Source organism: Carcharhinus amblyrhynchos, chromosome 23, assembly GCF_965287045.1.
Source record: "Carcharhinus amblyrhynchos chromosome 23, sCarAmb.v2.hapA, whole genome shotgun sequence".
NCBI classification, from domain to species: Eukaryota; Metazoa; Chordata; class Chondrichthyes; order Carcharhiniformes; family Carcharhinidae; genus Carcharhinus; species Carcharhinus amblyrhynchos.
This window is the reverse complement of record NC_137346.1, coordinates 37,582,285-37,601,915: the sequence shown is the minus strand read 5'-3', so window position 1 is coordinate 37,601,915 and position 19,631 is coordinate 37,582,285.

Sequence of the window (19,631 nt, the reverse complement as noted above, 5' to 3'; positions counted from 1 at the left end):
AGTCTGTCCAGCCCTATTTGAATTTTTACATTTCAATGAGATCCCCTCTCATTCTTCTAAATTCCAGAACTGATTGACTCAATCTCTCCTCACACAACAATCCTGGCATCCCAATAATCAGTCAAATGAACCTTTGCCTCACTCCCTCTCTGGTAAGTATATCCTTTCTTCGGAAATGAGACCAAACCTGTACACTATATCTCAGTTGTGGTCTCAAGGCCTTGTACAGCTGCTATAAGACACTCTTTCTCTGGTACTCAAGTCATCCTGCAATGAAGACCAACATACCATTTGTCTTCTTAACTGCTTGCTGTACCATGCTTACTTTCAATGACTGGTGTACAAGGACACCCAGGTTCCCAATTTTTCCCAATCTTGCACTATTTCAATAATACTCTGCCATTCTGCTTTTCCTATCCAAGTGAATGACTTCAAATTTATCTATGTTATACTGCATCTGCCCATGTATTTGCTCACTCAACTTGTCTAAATCACCTTGAAGTCTTTTAACATCTTCCTCACCACTCTCATTCCGACCAAGTAGGCATTTCCAAAGCCCCGGTGGCATGGTTTCCATTGGCAGAGGCAGCTTGCCATTTTCTGCTAACGGGATCTTCTGGTCCCTTCGATGTCCGTGGTGTTTTTTGTGGTTTATCTGTCCCACTGCAGGGGGTTACCTTTGGTACGACCGAACGATCCTGCCAGCAGGAAGGGCCAGATTCAGCCCTTGGAAATATTACATTTGGTTCCTTCATCCAAATCATTGATGTGTACAGTATAGTTGGGCCCAAATACTGATCCCTGTGGGATCCCACCAGTCACTGCCCTCCATGACAATAAAGACCCATTTATTTTGAATCTGATTCCTCTCTGATCAATTCTCAATCCATGCCAATCAGGAAATACCTCCAATCCCATGCATTTTAATTTTGCACACCAACCTCTCAGAGGGACTTTATCTAAAACTTTCTGAAAATCCCAATACACCACATCCACTAGTTCACCCTTATCTAGTTATCTGCTAGTAACATCCTCAAAACCTCTAGATGGTTTGGCAGATATATTTCCCTTCCATAAATCGTTTGTTAGACTTTGTCTAATCTTGCTGATGTTTTCTATCAAGCCAATAACCCCGACATCACTTTATCCACTTCCATTTCCTTTAATACCCTGGGATGTCGACTATTAGGCTCCGGGAAATTATCCAGACACCTTTTAAATGAGTTGAGAGTTCTGCCTGTGCCATCCTTTCAGGCACTGAGTTCCAGACTCCACCAACCCTCTGGGCGAAAAATCTTTTGCTCATTTCCCTTTTTATCTTTCTATCAATTGTTTTAAATTCATGCCCCCCAGTTATTGAACTCTTTGCTCAAATAAATAATTTTATGTTTATTTATTAGTGTCATGAGTAGGCTTACATTAGCACTGCAATGAAGTTACTGTGAAAATCCCCTAGTCGCCACACTCTGGCACCTGTTCGGGTACACTGAGGGAGAATTTAGCACGGCTAATGCACCTAATGACAGGCCCTTCCTATCCACTATAAACAGGCCCCTGACAATTTTTCACATCTCAGTGTCCCCTCAATCCCCTCTGTTCCATGGAGAACAACAGCAAACCATCCAAACTTCCTTTATGGCTGCAAATGTCCAGTGCTGGCAAACTGATTAGGCAGTAGATAAATTGCAGATGAATAAGGTTGAAAGAAAGAGCTGTTCTTGTGGTAAGCTCAGATCAAGGAAGCAGAGACTGAAAGTTAGAGCTTGGTCATTCAGAAGTGATGTAGGGAAACACTTCTTTATGCAAAAGATGGTGGATATTGGGAATTCTCTCCTTGAAAAAATTGTTAAGGAAAAGTGAATTCAAAAGTTCAAAACTGAGATCTATCGACTTTTGATGGAGCAAAGGTGATTAATTGGAGATGAGATAGAAATTGATCTTGATTTAATTCAATGACAGGTCAGGCTTGAGGGGCTGAATGGCCTACCTCTGTTCCTATGATCGTATCTAAACACTGTTTAAAAGTAAAGACATTTCAACTGGATGCAGAATATGATGGGAAGATTTGAGTTCAATATTAGAAGCTGAGTGGAAGTTTCTCTCTGTTTGCTAAGGGTAAACTGATTATTAAGCTGCTCCTTACAAATTAGCATCAAGTGGCAATTTGTCTTCAAAGAAAATTCATGTTTCCTATATTTTGTTCACTCCTGCCACACCTCCTCCAGCCCATCTTAATTACAGAGAATAAACAGAAGAAAAGATAAAGACAGACTTGCTTCCTCTCAGCTGTCTTGATTAGATCTCCTGTGTGGACCTGCTTGTTGATAGTATGATGCTATGTTTAATGTGACCTCTCCCTTTAAGGCAGTTGCTTAGGTGTTCTCTGTGGGAATGTGGTCAAAATAGGGAAATTTACTGCAGATCGCAAGCACCAGGGAGCTTTCTTCAGTATCTGAGTTAACAGGGAGCTAGATGTAAGCAGAACAACTTCAGCTTATTGGGGTGTTAGATTCTGTGACAGCTACGTTTAGTTTCACCTTGTTGCAGGCAAGGTGCAATGCTGACCAGTGAAAACAGTGTGTGCTGTGATACAGAGAGACCCTGTCCTAAATCACTTCATTCAACTGATCCAAACTTCAGGGGAAACAAAACCAAAGAAGCGTATAACCATAAGCTGACAAGATATTACCTATTTTACAGTATCATCCAAAGTTAAAATGATCTTCTTTCAATCCCTTTTCTTTTCCTGGCACTGAAGGTCGATCTTTATAATCTACCCTCTGAGTTAGCTGTCCTCAATAAAGCAGATTTTCACAGGATTTGGACAATATGAAAATGTCAATATTACTCCATCCCACTGTAATTATCATTTGATACTCCAGCCCACTATATTGTCATCCAGTGATACCCAAAAATCCCTTATGTTGCAGTCTCCATCCTGTTGTAATGCAACAGCACAAGACTCTACCATATCACATTAATTTTACCACTTTATTTCTGAGCTACTGACAGCATGCACCGTATACAGATATTGCAAATAACTATATAGAACATAGAACATTACAGCACAGTACAGGCCCTTCGGCCCTCGATGTTGTGCTGAGCTAGGTCCAATCCCAAGATCAAGCTATCCCACTCCCTATAATTCTGCAGTGCTCCATGTGTCTATCCAATAACCGCTTGAAAGTTCCTAAAGTGTCCGACTCCACTATCACAGCAGGCAGTCTATTCCAAACCCCAACCACTCTGAGTAAAGAATCTACCTCGGACATCCCTCCTTTATCTCCCACCATGAACCTTATAGTTGTGCCCCCTAGTAACAGCTACATCCACCCGAGGAAATAGTCTCTGCATGTCCACTCTATCAATCCCTGTCATCATTTTATAAACTTCTATTAAGTCGCCTCTCATCCTCTTCCGCTCCAAAGAGAAAAGCCCCAGCTTCCTCAACCTTTCCTCATAAGACCTACCCTCCAAACCAGGCAGCATCCTGGTAAATCCCCTCTGCATTCTCTCCAATGCTTCCAAATCCTTCTTATACTGAGGTGACCAGAACTGAACACAATATTCCAAATGTGGTCTCACCAACGTCCGGTACAGTTGCAGCATAACCCCACGGCTCTTAAACTCAAACCCCCTGTTAATAAATGCTAACACACTAAGCCTTCTTCACAACTCTATCCACTTGTGTGGCAACTTTCAGAGATCCGTGGATATGAACCCCAAGATCTCTCTGTTCTTCCACGTTCCTCCACAACTGCTGTTGACCCTGTAATCTGCATTCAAGTTTGTCCTACCAAAATGAATCACTTCATACTTATCAGGATTAAACTCCATCTGCCACTTTTTGGCCCAGCTCTGTATCCTATCAATGTCTCTTTGCGGCCTACAAGAGCCCTCTACCTCATCCACTACTCCACCAATCTTGGTGTTGTCAGCAAATTTACTAACTCACCCTTCAGTCCCCTCTTCCAAGTCATTGATAAAAGTCACAAATAGCAGAGGACCCAGCACTGACCCCTATGGTACACCACTGGTAACTGACCTCCAATCTGAAGATTTTCCTTCCACCACCATCTTCTGTCTTCTAGGATACAACCAGTTACTTATCCAATCGGCCAAATTTCCTTCTATCCCATACATCCTTATCTTCTTTATGAGCCAACCATGGGGATCCTTATCAAACACCTTACTAAAATCCATGTATATGACATCAACTGCTCTACCTTCGTCCACATAATCAGTTACCTCCTCAAAGAATTCAATCAAATTTGTCAGGCAGGACTTACTACTCAGGAAACTGTGCTGACTATCCCAGATTAAACTGCATCTTTCCAAATGGTCATAAATCCTATCTCTCAGGTCCTTTTCCATTAACTTACTGACCACTGAAGTAAGACTAGCTGGCCTATAATTACCAGGGTCATTCCTACTTCCTTTCTTGAAGAGAGGAACAACATTTGCCACTCTCCAGTCCTCTGGCACTATCCTCGTGGACAGTGAGGACCCAAAGATCAAAGCTAAAGGCTCCGCAATCTCATCCCTTGCCTCCCAAAGTATCCTAGGATGTATCCTATTTGGCCCAGGGGACTTATCCACTCTCAGGTTTTTCAAAATTGCTAATACATCTTCCCTCAGAACATCTACCTCCTCCATCCTATCAGCCTGTATCACGTACTCATCCTCAAAAGCATGGCCCCTCTCCTTGGTGAACACTGAAGAAAAGTATTCATTCGTCGCCTCTCCTACCTCTTCTGACTCCATGCACAAGTTCCCACTACTATCCTTGACTGGCCCTAACCTCAGCCTCGTCATTCTTTTATTCCTCACATAAGAGTAAACTCTTACCCCACTCCAACTGATCCTCTGGAAACAGTGAGGTCGAACCCTCTAAAGTACCTTTTTAAAGGGGGAGAAAAACTTTCCCAGGTGTCACTGTGGCCTACTTCCAGTTTAAAAAAAACCCTCTGAAAAAAGTAAGGTAAAAATCCCTCTTACCTACAAGCTCTCTGCACTGAATTTCCACTCCAGTTGCTGCTCTGGAAACAAATATAGGGCAGCAAAGTCTATTTATTCTGAGGTTCAAAAACTTGTGATTTTTTTCCCCCATTTTCATTAATTTGGCTAAAACTGTAACAATGTAAATTAATGCAGCATCTCAGGTAGTCCAACAATCAGAATATCATCATGACAATCTCTTGTAGTGTGCAGCTTTACCCTGAGGTGTTGTCAAGCTGTATTGGACAATTCCTTTGAACTGATGTCTCCCGATATTGTTGAAGACATGTTGATCTAAAGCAATAATTTTGTCCACGTCATGATAAACTTTTCATTTAGATTTCCCATCATCAGGTACTCCTGATTGGTATGCTTGTAATTTAGACAGTATAACTGCCGTTGTTTCTTTATTGGAGGACATTAAACCACCCGGAGCAGTTGTCTCTGAGCGGGAACAGGGCATCCTGAAATGGGAGGGTAAACAGACAGATATCATTGTTCACATTGGTACAAATGAAATAGGGGGGAAGAGGGAAGAGGTCCTGCATTTCAGAGAGTTAGGTGGGGAGCTTAAAAGCAGGACCTCGAAGGCAGTAATCTCTGGATGACTCCCTGAGACAAACATAGCACAGAGCAGGCAGAGGGCTTTGGCGGGACTGGAAGTCTGGAGTGCATTTGCTTCAATGCAGGAAGTATAACAGGTAAGACAGATGAACTGAGAGCCTGGAATATTGCATGTAAGTATGATGTTGCAATTACTGAGACATGGTTAAAAGAGGGACACGACTGGCAGCTTAACATGCCGGGATATTGTTGTTCTTGACAGAACAGAAGGGGAAATAAGAGGTGGGGGAGTTGCATTGCTGATTAGGGAGCACATCACAACTGTGTTGAGGGATGACACTTGGAAGGATCTTACAGTGAGGCTTTACAGATGGAGCTCAGGAATAGGAAATGTGAAATCCCAAAAGCCTGCAGGACACAGGAGCAGTTGTGTAGTCAGATACTGACTAGAATGGTGTGAAAACAGCATGGTAATTGTGGTGCGTGACTTTAACTTCTCCCATGTTGATTGGGACTCCCTTACAACCAGGAGCCTGGATAGAGAGCAATTTGTTAGATTTGTCCAGGAGCGCTTTTTGATACAGTAGGTTGACAACCCAGTCTGAGAAGGGGCCATATTAGACTTGCTATTGGGCAATGAGCCAGGTCTGGTACTTGTTGTTTCAGTGGGGGAGCATTTTGGGTTTAACGACCATAATTCCATAAGATTTCGGGTAGTCATGGACAAGAGTAACTCTCAGGTGAGGGTGCTTAATTCGGCAAAGGCCAAACTCATCCAAATTAAACAGGAACTGTGGAATGTAGATTGAGAGCGACTATTTGAGGGCAAATCCAAGTCTGGCATATGGGAGATTTTTAAAGGCCAGTTGATTGAAGTGCAGGACATACATAGAAATCATAGAAACTCTACAGTGCAGAAGGGGGCCATTCAGCCCATCGAGTCTGCACTGACCACAATTCCACACAGGCCCTACCCCCCACATTCCTACATATTCACCCACTAATCCCTCTAACCTAAACATCTCACAACTCTCAGGAGCAATTTTTAGCACGGCCAATCAACCTAACCCGCACGTCTTTGGACTGTGGGAGGAAACCGGAGCACCCTAAGAAAACCCATGCAGACACGAGGAGAATGTGCAAACTTCACACAGACAGTGACCCAAGCTGGGAATCGAACCCATGTCACTGGAGCTGTGAAACAATGAAGGATAAAAATGGCAGGATTTGGGAACTATGGATGACAAGAGAAGTTGTAAGCTTAGTCAAAAGGAAAAAGGAAGCATACAATAGATCGAGGCAACTCCATGAGGAGTATAGAGAAAGTAGGAAGGAACTTAAATGTGGAATTAGGAGGACTAAAAAGGGCCATGAAGTGTCTTTAACAAACAGGATCGAGAGAATCCCAAAGGTTTTTGTGCATGTATTAGGAGCAAGAGGAGGGGAGATGATGGTCTAGTGGTATTATCGCTAGACTATTAATCCAGAAACAGTTCTGTAGACCCGGGTTTGAATCCTGCCATGGCAGATGGTGGAATTTGAATTCAATAAATATCTAGAATTTAAAAAATCTATTGATGACCGTGAAACCATTGTTGATTGTCAGAAAAACACATCTGATCCCTAATGTCCTCTAGGGAAGGAAATCTGCCATCCCCACCTGGTCTGGTCTACATGTGACTCCAGAACACAGCAATGTGGTTGACTCTCAACTGCCCTCCAGCACTTAGGGATGGGCAATAAATGCTAGCCAGCCAGTGACACCCATGTCCCAGGAATTTTTTAAAAAGTTAATAAAAGAGTATGAGTAGGCCCACTCGAGGACAATGGAGGGAAGTTATGTGTGGAGCTACAGGAAGTGAGTGAAACTCTGAGTACTTTATATCAGTATTCACCAAGGAGAAGGACATGATGGATGTTGAGGTCAGGGATAGGTGTGTGAACACTCTAGAGAATAGAGAATATCAATATATCGAAGGAGGAAGTGTTGGCTATCCTAAGTTGCATTAAGGTAGACAAGTTTCTGGGGCCAGATGGAACCTATCAGATTATTGAGGGAGGAAAGGGAAGAAATAGCTGAAGCCTTAACAGATATCTTCGCGTCCTCTTTACCACAGGTGAGATTCCAGAGGATTGGAAAATAGGCAATGTAGTTCCACTGTTTAGTCCAGGAAATTATAGGCTGGTGAGCCTGACATCTGTGGTGGTGAGGCTTTTGAAGAAGAAACTGAGGGACAGAATATATGTGCAACTGGAAGAAAATAGGTTTGTTAATGACAGGCAGCATGGTTTTGTACAGGAAAGATCATGTCTCACCAACTTGTTTGCGTTTTTGAAGAGGTGACAAAGATAATTGATTCGGGAAGAGGCGTAGACTTAGTAAGGCATTTGACAAAGTCCCACATGGCAGACTGGTACAAAAACTAAAATCGCATGGGAATTGGAGCGGGCTGTCTAGATAGATGCAGAACTGGCTTGGTTATAGAAGACAGAGTGGCGGTGGAAGGGTATCTTTCAGAATGTAGATTTATACTTAGTGGTGTTCTGCAGGGATCAATGCTGGAACCTCTGTTTGCAGTATATATAAATGATCTGGAGGAAAATGTGGGTGGTCTGATTAGTAAGTTTGCCGATGACGTAAAGATCGATAGAGTTGCTGATGGTACCAGGAATTGCCAGAGGATACAACAGGATATAGATGGATTGGAGCCTTGGGTACATAAATGGTAGATGGAGTTTAATCCTGACAAATGTGAGGTGATGCATTTTGGAGGATCAAACTTAGGTGTGAATTATACTGTAAATTGTAGAACTCTTAGGAACATTAAGATACAGAGGGACCTGGACGTACAGGTCCACAATTCCCTAAGAGTGGCAACACAGGTGGTCAAGGTGATTAAGAAGGCATATAGCATGTTTGCCTTCATCGGCCGGGACTTTGATTTCTCAACTTTTGTACTCATGTTGCAGCTATATTAAATCTTGGTTAGGCTGCATTTGGAGTATTGCATGCAGTTTTAGTTTCCACGCCACCACAAGGACATGGAAGCATTGGAGAGAGTGCAAAGGCTCACCAGGATGTTGCCTGGCCTCAGGACATTGGCTATAAGGAGAGGTTGAATAAACTAGGATTCACTGGAAAGATGAAGGCTGAGGGGAGCCTGATAGAGATCTACAACATTATGAGAAGCATCGGTAGGGTGGATAGCCAAAGGTTTTTTCCAGGGTGGAAGTGTCACTTACAAGGGGCCACAGGTTCAAAGTGAGAGGAGGGAGGTTTAAGCGAGATGAGGGGGAAGCTTTTCATGCAGAGAATGGTGGGTGCCTGGAGTGCACTGCGAGAGTGGGTGGTGGAAGTAGGCACATTGGTAACACTTAGGAGGCATCGGGATGGATAATGAATAGGGAGGGAATAGAGGGATAGGGTCCAAATAAGGGCAGAAGTTTTTTTTAGTTTAGTTACAGCATCATGACTGGCAGGAACTTGGTGAGCCAAAGTACTGTGTTGTACTTTTCTTCATTCTTTCTTCTATGTTCAATCCAATCTAGGCTACCACAATGATAACCATTTTACCTAGAGTTAATTCTCTGTTTATAATCTCAAGTTTTTGCCTCACGAGTTTCTATATGACAATAATCATGGCCAAAGAGATACCGTGGACAAGTTTCAACTGTCTGGGAGTGGGAGAGAAATTGTCCAGGTTTCTGTTCTCCCTATTTGTCTGATTTTTATTTGACTCCCCCATGGTATTAGGGCGAAGAGTACTTATTGTGATGCCCAAGGCTTGGCAGTTGTCTGCCTCAGATTGGTTAGACCAGATGGTCCCTTTCTCTCTTACATTGGTTGCATGTTAGGCCAAAGGAAGTTAAGACGCACGTTAATCACTTCCATAAAATTATCCAATATTTCACTCAGTTTTCACTCTAGTCGCAGAATTGTTATAACGTAAGGGAGCCATTCAGTCCATTGTATCTGTACTTGCTCTCTGAAGAGCATCTTGACTCATTCTTTCTATTTAAATAATCATCTAATACCCTTTTGAATGCCACGATTAAACTTGTCTCCAACACAATTCCAGGCAGTCCATTCCTGACCTAAACTATTCATTGTGTGATAAAGCTTTTCCCATAACACATTTGCTTCTTTTGCAAATCACTCATTCTTAATAATGGGAACAGTTTCTCTTCTCTCCATCTACCCTGTTCAGTCCCCTCATAATTTTGAATAGCTCTATCAAATCTCCTTTTATCCTTCTCCTCTCCAAAGGGAACAATCCCAACTTCTCCAATTTATCCTCAAAATTGAAGTTTCTCATCCCTGGATCCATTCCTGTAAACTTCTTCCGAACTCTCTGCAATGCTTCCTCATCCTTCCTGAAGTGTGGCACCCAGAACTGTAAACCATACTTCAGCTGAATTCTGACTGGCATCCTATATAAGTTTGGAAACCTCCTTGCTTTTATATTGTATGCCTCCATTAATAAAGCCTCAGAATCTACATGATTTATTAACTGCTCTCTCCACCTAACTTCCCACCTTTACTGGTCCTTCTCCTGCACACCCTTCAGAATTGTATCTCGTGTTTTCAGTCCATGTTCTTCCGACCAAAATGAATCACCTCACGTTTCTTTGCATTGAACGTTGTCTGTCAACTCCATCAAATTGTCTATCTCCTTCTGAGGTTCTACACTCTCCTGCTCTGAAGTTGTTGAAATCAATGTTCAGTCCCGAAAGCTTAAAGTGCCCAATTGGAATATTCCTCCAGTTTAAGTTGGGCTTTGCTAGAACATTGCAAAAGGCCAAGGATGGACATGTGGACAGGAGAGCAGGATAGTGTGTCAAAGTGGCAAGTGACAGGAAGGTCTGGGTCCTGCTTATGGACGGACTCGGAGTTCAACCACGTCACAGCATGAACTCACCCCTCCACCCCATTTCCATTTATTTTATTTCACCTAATTCTCCATTTTATCGTTCTCCTTCTTTCCACTCCCTCCCCACTGACCCCCTTTCTTCAAGCCAGCTGCCACATTACTCAGGTAGTCCTTTACCAATCTGTATCATTGTTTTGCCATTCACACATTCTGATCACTTAATGGAGACTTTCAACACTTTCTCAGCCTTCTGCGTGCTCATTTACATTCCCTTTGTCTAATTCCACCACTCCTCCCCATCTTCGTAGTATAAATCTCTGCTGATTCTCTTTCCTCTCAGCTCTGACGAAGGGTCACTTAGATTTGAAACTTTGGCTCAAATCTCTCTCCGCAGGTGCTGTCAGACCTTCTGAGATTTGCCAGCATTTTTCTGTTTTTGTATAATTCTAACAGGGCTGTATAGACTAGATTCAGAGAGGACATTTTCCCTGGTTGGCGGAATCTAGAACCAGGGAACCCAGTCTCAGGATATGCAGTAGATTCCCCCCCCCCAACAATTTTCAGACTTGCGATGAGGAAACATTCCTTCACTGAAAGGGTAGTGAACCTGTGCAATTCTCTACCATGGAAGGCGGTGGAGGTCAAATCACTGAATGCATTCAAGAAAGAGTTTGGCATCAAAGGATAAGGGAAGAAAGCAAGAATATGGCATTGAGGTGGAGGATTGGCCGTGATCATATTGAAAGGCGGAGCAGGCTCAAAAGGGCAGTTGGCCTACTCCTCCTAGTTTCTGTGTTTTAATTCCGTTCCAAATAATTGTGTCTAGAGGCTTCCGCAACACTGAAATTAAACTGACTCATCTGTGATTGATCTAATTCTGGGAAAGCTTCTGATCTGTCTAACTGCTGAGACAAAGAGAGAAGCTGGAAACTAAACATATTGGTTCATCAGTGTTAGTTCTGGTGGTTCCTATCTATTCATGGTCTGTCGTGTCATTTTGTTCCTATGTTAATTGGTATGTATCAGCATTGTTATGACTCAATTAGTAGCACTCTTACTGCTGAATCACAAAGTCCAGCTTCAAAGTCCCACTTCATGAGAAAGATCAAAATTGACACTCTGTTTAGTGGGTGGGAGTGCTGCGTTGTCAAAAGTGCTGCCTTTTGGATAAGGTGTCAACCTATCCTTCCAGGTGGATGTGACAGATACCATAGCATTCAGAAAAAGAGCAGGTGTGCTAATCCTGGTATCCTGGCCAATAGTCATCAATCAACATCACCAACACAGATTATTATCATATTGCTGCGTGTGGGAGAAGTTGTGTGCAAATTGACTGCTGTTGTTTTGATATTAGAATAGTGACTACCCTTCAAAAATGTTTTGAGATGGTTGTGAAAAATGCTATATTAATGCAATTTTTTTGTAAAGGCACACGTTAAATATGACTAAATCCATCAGCCCACTTCAAGATATCACAGTTGTTTACGTTACACTTAGCAAACCTCAAGGAATAGTGAAGATGCTCTCTACTCTTCCCTCAGGTATTAACCCTAAATCTGGATGTGTAATAACGATCAGAATTTAATTACTTGAGGTGGCCCAGAATACTTCACTTAATCATTTAGGCCTGAATTTCTCACAATGTGGTATAATCAAGAAATTCAAACAATCTATGTTCTACTAGGGAAAAGAAAGTCTTAGGGCAGCATTATTAAGTTAGATGGGGCAGCTTTCATTATTGGCGGTAACTGATCAATTCATATTGATTTGAACTGAATCATTGGACTGAGCTTGCTGTACTTTCCTTTTAGCAATTCAGTCAGTAATATTCATATACATACACAAAATCTACACAAAATTCTCATGTTTAATTTCCACAGTATAGTGTGGAACTAGAACACACATCTGTAGTCAAGGCATTTTAATTTAAAAGCTGTGAAATGGCCCCATGCAATGCCAAATATAAATAAATAATAATGCAGTATTTTATATTGTTCTTTAATTTTCAACAATAAGCTGTTTAAATACAATGCACACATCAGTGGGCTTGGATTTCACATTCCACAGTATTTTGATTTGTCATCCTTTCACAGCAAGTTTTATCTGGACTTTTCCCCTTCATTCTCTATAATACTATATGTCTTATTAATCTTGTTGGAATAAAGGAATTCCCCACTTCCAAGCTAGTCCTTCAGGATTGTCAAGCTGCCAGCTCTTGGCATTCTTCAATGTGTAGCCAGCTGAAACTGCTCTGAAAACTACTAGATTAACAATGAGTCCACTGTGTATCGTCAGAACATTTACATTCATAGAGAAAACTGAGTGATCAATACAAAGACAAGAAAAATGCAGAGGTTAGTTAAAACTTCGTTTTTATCAGACAGGCTCCATCCATGATGGTGTTGAATTGACAATCGTTTTGTTATAAAAAGTGGCAAAACGTTAAGGCATAAATATTCTTGAAAATATTCAGATTGATGTCTTTTCATGGTCTCAACTGGCAGATCAAGCAGACTTTCTTGTAAAGCAAGAGTTCAGAAAAGCAATTCATATTAATACACTTAAAGATTTTTCCTTTGGATGTTGATAGGGAAGAGACTCTTTAATAAAGATGGGAGTTTTGCACCATATGACGACACAGTGCAGTGTTTTACTCTGCACTGCATTTAGTGATGTTCAAAGCTCTGTGGCCTCTTTGTTTACCCTTTTCTGGGCCATTTCAAAGCTGATTGCTGTTTGGCAAAGTCAGGGGCCAATTAAAGAACAGAAGACAGGCAAAAATGATAGTTTGCTTTCTTAGAAATTATAACCAGCTGCTTGAAGTGTTTCTCTGTACAATAGTATCTTAGTTTGTAAAATAATTTTAAGGTGAACACAAAAATTTGCATGTGACACCTAAAATGTGATGACCTGATGTAAAATGTTTATATATAGAATTGTACAGCAATGTTCCTGGCAACCTGGTAATATTATATCACTTTTTAACATTCAATTTCTCCAAAAGAAAACACAACCAGAATCCTAGATTTTGTATTTATTAGACAGTTTGATAAGCCACAATGTAACAAGCTGATCACAGACACACCTAATGCTTTATTAACAGGATGTTATCATTTCGAGTATTTACAGATTCACCTATTATATAAATAAATAATTTTATTTTTTTCAGACATTGTATTCTCTGTATGCTTAATTATAGTTTACATATAAACAAAAGTTCTGCCTTCAAATTTTTCAAGTTCTCTTTAAAACTTTTGTTCAAGAAATAATAAGTCTAAACAAATTCAAAGATTAACGGCTGAAGATCATGATGCATAAAATTTTCTTTTACCTAAGGTCAGATTTTTACTGCACAGAATGAAAAGTTCGAGATTTTTGGACAGTATTCCTTTCCCTCTCTTAATTCTCTATGTAAGGAATGCTGGGACTACTTTGTTGTAAACATGGCCTCTGCAACATCAAATTAAAGATATCCATTTACACAGATTTGTCAAAAACTATGGGTGGAATTTAGAGGAGTTGCTCGCCACAAGTGCAAATCCCATTATAGCCACTAAATCTCACGAGAGGACCATACTAGGATTTGTGCCAGCGAGATCTCAGTCTGAGATCAACCTCCCTGCATGTAATTTGGTCAGAAAGGGTGTGATCCAGATTTACATGAATTTTAATAAATTTACACCTAAGTAAATGTCTTTATGCCATAGCGTCCACCCACGATGGATCCTTCCCCACCCAATGGTGTGACATCATGACAAATCACTATTGGTTTTCAAAGATGAAAACCTGTTGAGGTGACCACGCTAGGGAGCAGAGGTGCCTGTATGTCCCATGGGTTGAGAGCCAAGGCTGGGCACTGTCCCCTGCCACCAGGCAATGCTCACTTGGCACTGTCAGGGGCCGCTGAAGTGGATACTGGCAGGGGCTGACCCTCCTCTGTTGTGTTTTAAATTGCATTCATACATGCTATGTATTAACAATACTTTGTTAAAAGAAATCTTGTGTCGGTTAGGCAGTAGGTGCGTGGCAGAAAGGGGAAATAATGGCTAAAACTCACACCTGGGCTGGAATTTTCCAGGCTTTCACACTCTGCTGCTGCTGCAAGTGAGCATGGAGAATTTGGTGCTTAGCCAAATCTCCACTCACTGCAATGGGACCCACCAGCTTGAATGTCTGGAAAATTCTGGCCTTGCTGTTTCACCACTGTTTCTGGAAATTATCTTTTCAGTTGCAAATTGTACTAAATGCTACACTAAATGTTTTTAACTTTTTAAATTTGTCTACCTTTAAAAAGATTGGTTTTATGACATCACATCACTATGTCAATAGTAATTCACTTAAGATGTGGCAAATAACGGATCCAGAAACTAATTACAGGCTGAAACTTAATTGTCAATTCAGATCCTTTGTATGCTGAATAATGGATCCCCAGGGTGATTACATGTTGGAATCTAATTGAGCAGTTCAGGCAATTTATATCAAGAATAATGGATGCTTCGGAGTTGGTTACAGGATGGAATCTAATCAAGCAGCTCAAATGGTTTATATAGAACACAGTGGATCTTGGGAGTGGATTATATGTTTGGTACATGTAGAATAATGAATGCAGGCACATGATTATAGGCTGGATTCTAATTGAGCAATTCAGGTGGTTTATGCATAAACTGTAAACCGAGAATGAGTTATATATTTGAAATTAAGCAAAATAATCAGATGGGTTATCTATTATAAAAATAGATTCTCGAGAATCAGGTACTGATTGGAATCCAGTCAAGAGTTGCAAATGAGCAGACTGATATTCAGGACTGAACTAGCAACTGGATCTAATGGAGCTATTGAAATAGGTTATATGAACATATAAAACGAAGGACCTGAAAAGACTAACTATATTGCTTCATCCTGACAAATATGTACTCTTGCATTCACTGTTTAACCAGCAATGGGTACCGGAAGGTGAATATAAGCTGGAAAAGATGAACATCACTGAATGTGAACATGGCTCATGCAAATTGTGACTTGAACTTTATCTTGAAAAGGAGAACCTAGTCTTGCACTACAAAATATTCCTGAAAATGCATGGACGGTTTGAGTCCTTTTTTGCAGACAGAAGTATGCCCCAATTAGCAATGTTGTATTTTTTATTTACGAGAATATACACTGCTTTGTTAAATACTGATGTGACTGATGCAATTTTGATAATGGTTGACAACTGAGAAATAATATAACATGCACAGATTCTATAATATAGCATCTTAATAGTCACTTATCCTGCACTGGAAAGAAAGATCTCATTAACTGTACATAACATTAGTAAGAGAATACTTACACTTGCATTCTTTGGGGCTAATTTTTGTAAAGAACTACCTTGACTGATTTCTGTCAATTGTGCCTGCCATTATAATTTCAACTAGGAAATTGACAAGGGATTCATTACAATGTGAAAATGGGGTAGGGCTGGCCAACAATCTTTCTTTATGCAGGAAAATCTGAAGCAAACCGCAAAGGATTGATATCAGAAACATCTGATGCTGATGTAACTATGATGAAATGTCACATGATGTGGTTCAGGCATCTGAGGGATGGAGAAGTCTAACCTTGTCTAGAGTTGCTAAAATTTACATAAAGCTGTAAATAAATAATAATGGTTTTACAAACTACAGCCTTAAACAGCTTTCCTAGGGAAACAGTCAAACCCTAAAGAATTCCTTCTGGACCCCGAACACACGACAAAACACAAACAATATCCTGAATCATTTGCACGCTAAATGCTCTCACCGGTGGGAAAATCAGAGGGGCATCCTTTCCACCCCCCACTAAAAGAACAGGTTACCCCCTGCCACACCACATAGGCATGAGAATGACCCATTCATCCCCACAAGAGAGACAGTCCAGAATGGGGTCCCCTCAGGCTCCTCTTCAAGCCCAACTCTTTGGCAATGCCAGCCTTGCACTGTCCCCTGGCACTGACTGCCTGATCTGGCACCTGACTCCGAGGGGAAAGGATGTAAGTGCATTGCCCATGTGTCCCTCTGCTGCAGCCAAGCTGTATAGGAAGGGTCTATCAAAGTTCCTGGGGGGAATGGGTGGGCTTGGGCTGCTGGGAAGGGACTTCCTGGATGGGAGTCATGTGGATGGACTGCTCCTTCTAGCACTGGGGAAAGTGGAGATCACTCTTCGTATGAAGATCTCATACAGCTTTCAGTTCAAAATCTCCATTCTTGTCTATTTATTGTGAAACCTTTGAAGAAGCTTGGTCAAATTAATATCCTTGGCCCCTGGACATTTGGAAGCCTTCAAAATCACAGCAAGTACACCATTTAGCAAAAGGGATTGTCCTTGCTCTGTCTCAGAATCCCCATGTGTGAGAAGATGATTTAAAGAATGCAAAAGCCTAAAAGGCTAGCAGATTATTCAGGTTCATTGAGAGATGCTGTGGACCCATTTCAGTATTTTTTCACCTGCATTTGAAGACAGAGGTAAAAATGCTTTGCCTTGGTGAATGGCTGATTTATACATATATTTCCAAAAGAAGATGGGGGGTAAAAAGAGTATTCTGTTCAGTTCTGGGCACTGAAATTTAGGAAAGATGTGAAGGCATTGGAGAGACTGCAGAAAACATTCATGAGAATGGTTCCAAGGATAAAGAATTTCAGTTATGAAGATAGATTGGTGAAATTAAGATTGCTTTACCAGGAGTGGGAGAATAGAAGATAGGAGGGGACTTGGTACAGGTATTTAAAATCGTGAGGAGCCTGGACAGAGTAAATAGGGGGAAACTTCCTACTCGTGAAAAGATCAAGAGCAGGAAAGCACAGATTTAATGTAATTGGCAAACAAAGAATAGTGACACGAGCAAAAAACTTTTTTTATGCAGCAAGTGGATAAGGTCTGACTGAGTGTGTGGTGAAGACAGATTGAATAAAAGCATTCAATAGGGAATTAGACTTTTATCTGAAAGGACCCTGCACAAAGTAAATAGATCGTTTGGGAACTGGCACAGACACAATAGGTTTTGTAGCATCCTTCTTTGCTATAACAGTTCTGTGATTCTGTAATTCACTCATATAAAAAGCCTGATTCAGAAATGCAGTCATAGATGGCGCTACTACGTGGTGAAAATGTGTGTATCAGTGTGGTAGGCAGACAGCATAGATGTCCACAAAGATGCCATCAATCATATCTGCAGGTTTTGGAGTCTCTATCAATCACCAGGTGAATAGTTTCCACATGAATCAGGAAATATAAAGTTATGCAGTTGTACTAGCAGTATAGGTTTGGCAAAAACCAGTGATGATCCTGTCAGTTGTGGCTTAAAAGTTGGCTCATCTCCTTGCTGACATGATACCTCAGTAAAGAACCCAAGATGCTTTACAATTTATATTAAAGGGACACAAGTGGATTCTATCTTCCACAGTTTTGCTATCTTTTCAAAATATTTTTGAAATACAAAGAATAATTTGATGGTTTACCTAGCTTTTTTTTTAGAAATTGAATCTTTTTCAAAATATTTTACGAGGTATACGCAAAATAGCTAAGCAACTTTTTTGAAAACAAATTGAATATGTTTTCACTTCCCTTCCATTCTTTCAGGAAGTGCTGGTTTCCCATGTTTTATCAAAGAATTGGATTCCAATTTCACTGGTACATTTAGTAGTTCCACCTCAATGTGGTCTATCTTTGCACTCCTACAACTATTTTCAAAATATGTAGACCTGACCCTGTCTTAAACTTTTGGGAGAGTCTTCATAGGGAGTCTCTTTGATACAAATATTTTTGTATCCTCATGAAATATTGACTGTAAATATCTTGAATTTCACCAATTGTGATAATGCTATTGCTAAAAATAACAGCCTTCTAGAGCCAATAAATAGAATTGATTAAAAAAAAATTAAAATCCCTACAGTACAGAAAAGGCCATTTGGCTCATCAAGTCTGCATCAACTTTCTGAAACAGCATCTTACCCAGGCCCTCTCACCTGCCTTTTCCCTGTAACCCCACATATTTACCATGGCTAATCCATCTAACCTACACATCTTTGAACAACATGGGGAAATTTAGCATGGCCAATCCACCTGCATATCTTTGGACTGTGGAAGGAAACTAGAGCATCTGGAGAAAACCCATGCAGACATGGGGAGAACATTGAAACTCGATGCAGTCGCCCAAGCTGAAATTGAACCCAAGCCCCTGGAGTTGTGAAGCAGCAGTGTTAACCACTGTGCCACCGTACACAAACAATTTAGCTTATACATTAACACAGAAAAAAATGATAGTTTATTTGACTTCATACTACTATGAGAAGGCTAGTGAGCCATTCAGCCCCTTGTTTTTCTTCCATTTAATTAGATCATCGCTGATCTGTATATTTGCTGCATTTTACCATATTTTGCTCCACATCCTTTGAAATCTACGCCTGATAAAAATGTATCAAACGCAGTGTCGAAATTTTCAATTAATCCAACATCCGTTGCCTGGAATTCCCCATTTTTTTGTGTGGAAAAATAACTCCTTGATTTCAAGTCTAACTGTATGGTAATGAAGCATGGTGCCTCGGACGAGAAAAGAACCCAAATTATTCATGGCAAGAATGCTTCTTGTGATCTGTAGGCATTCCTGAGTTCTAGAGAATTAAGATTCAGCAGGTCAGGCAGCATCTGGAGGAGAGAGAGAGTGAGAGAAATAAGAGTTGAGTCCATCTGACTTCTTCAGAGCTCAGAGATAGATTAATGAAGACTGTTAGAATCATATTTCAAAGACGTGCAGGTTAGGTTTATTGACCATGCTAAATTGCCTCGTAGTGTCAGGGATACCAGCGGGATAAATAAATCGGATTACAGGAAAAAGGCCTGGGTAGGATTGTTGTCGGTGCAAGCTTGATGGGCCGAATGGCCTCTTTCTGCACTATAGAAATTCTAAGATAGAATGTGTAAAGGACAGAAAGAGGCCACTTGGCCCATTGTGTCTGCACCAGGAAAGCAATGAGAACCAGGAAACGTGGAAATGAACACAAGACCCGTTCCTCAGCTGAAACTCAGGATTGAGCTTGGGACCTTTAGATTTCCAGTCTAATGCTCTTCTGGAGCTATTTTGGCAAATAAATGCATTATTTGATGAAAAGAGGTAGAGAGAACAAGAATGCTAATGATAAAACTAAAACTTAAGTTTCATGTTAGCTACACACCTAACATCTGATACGA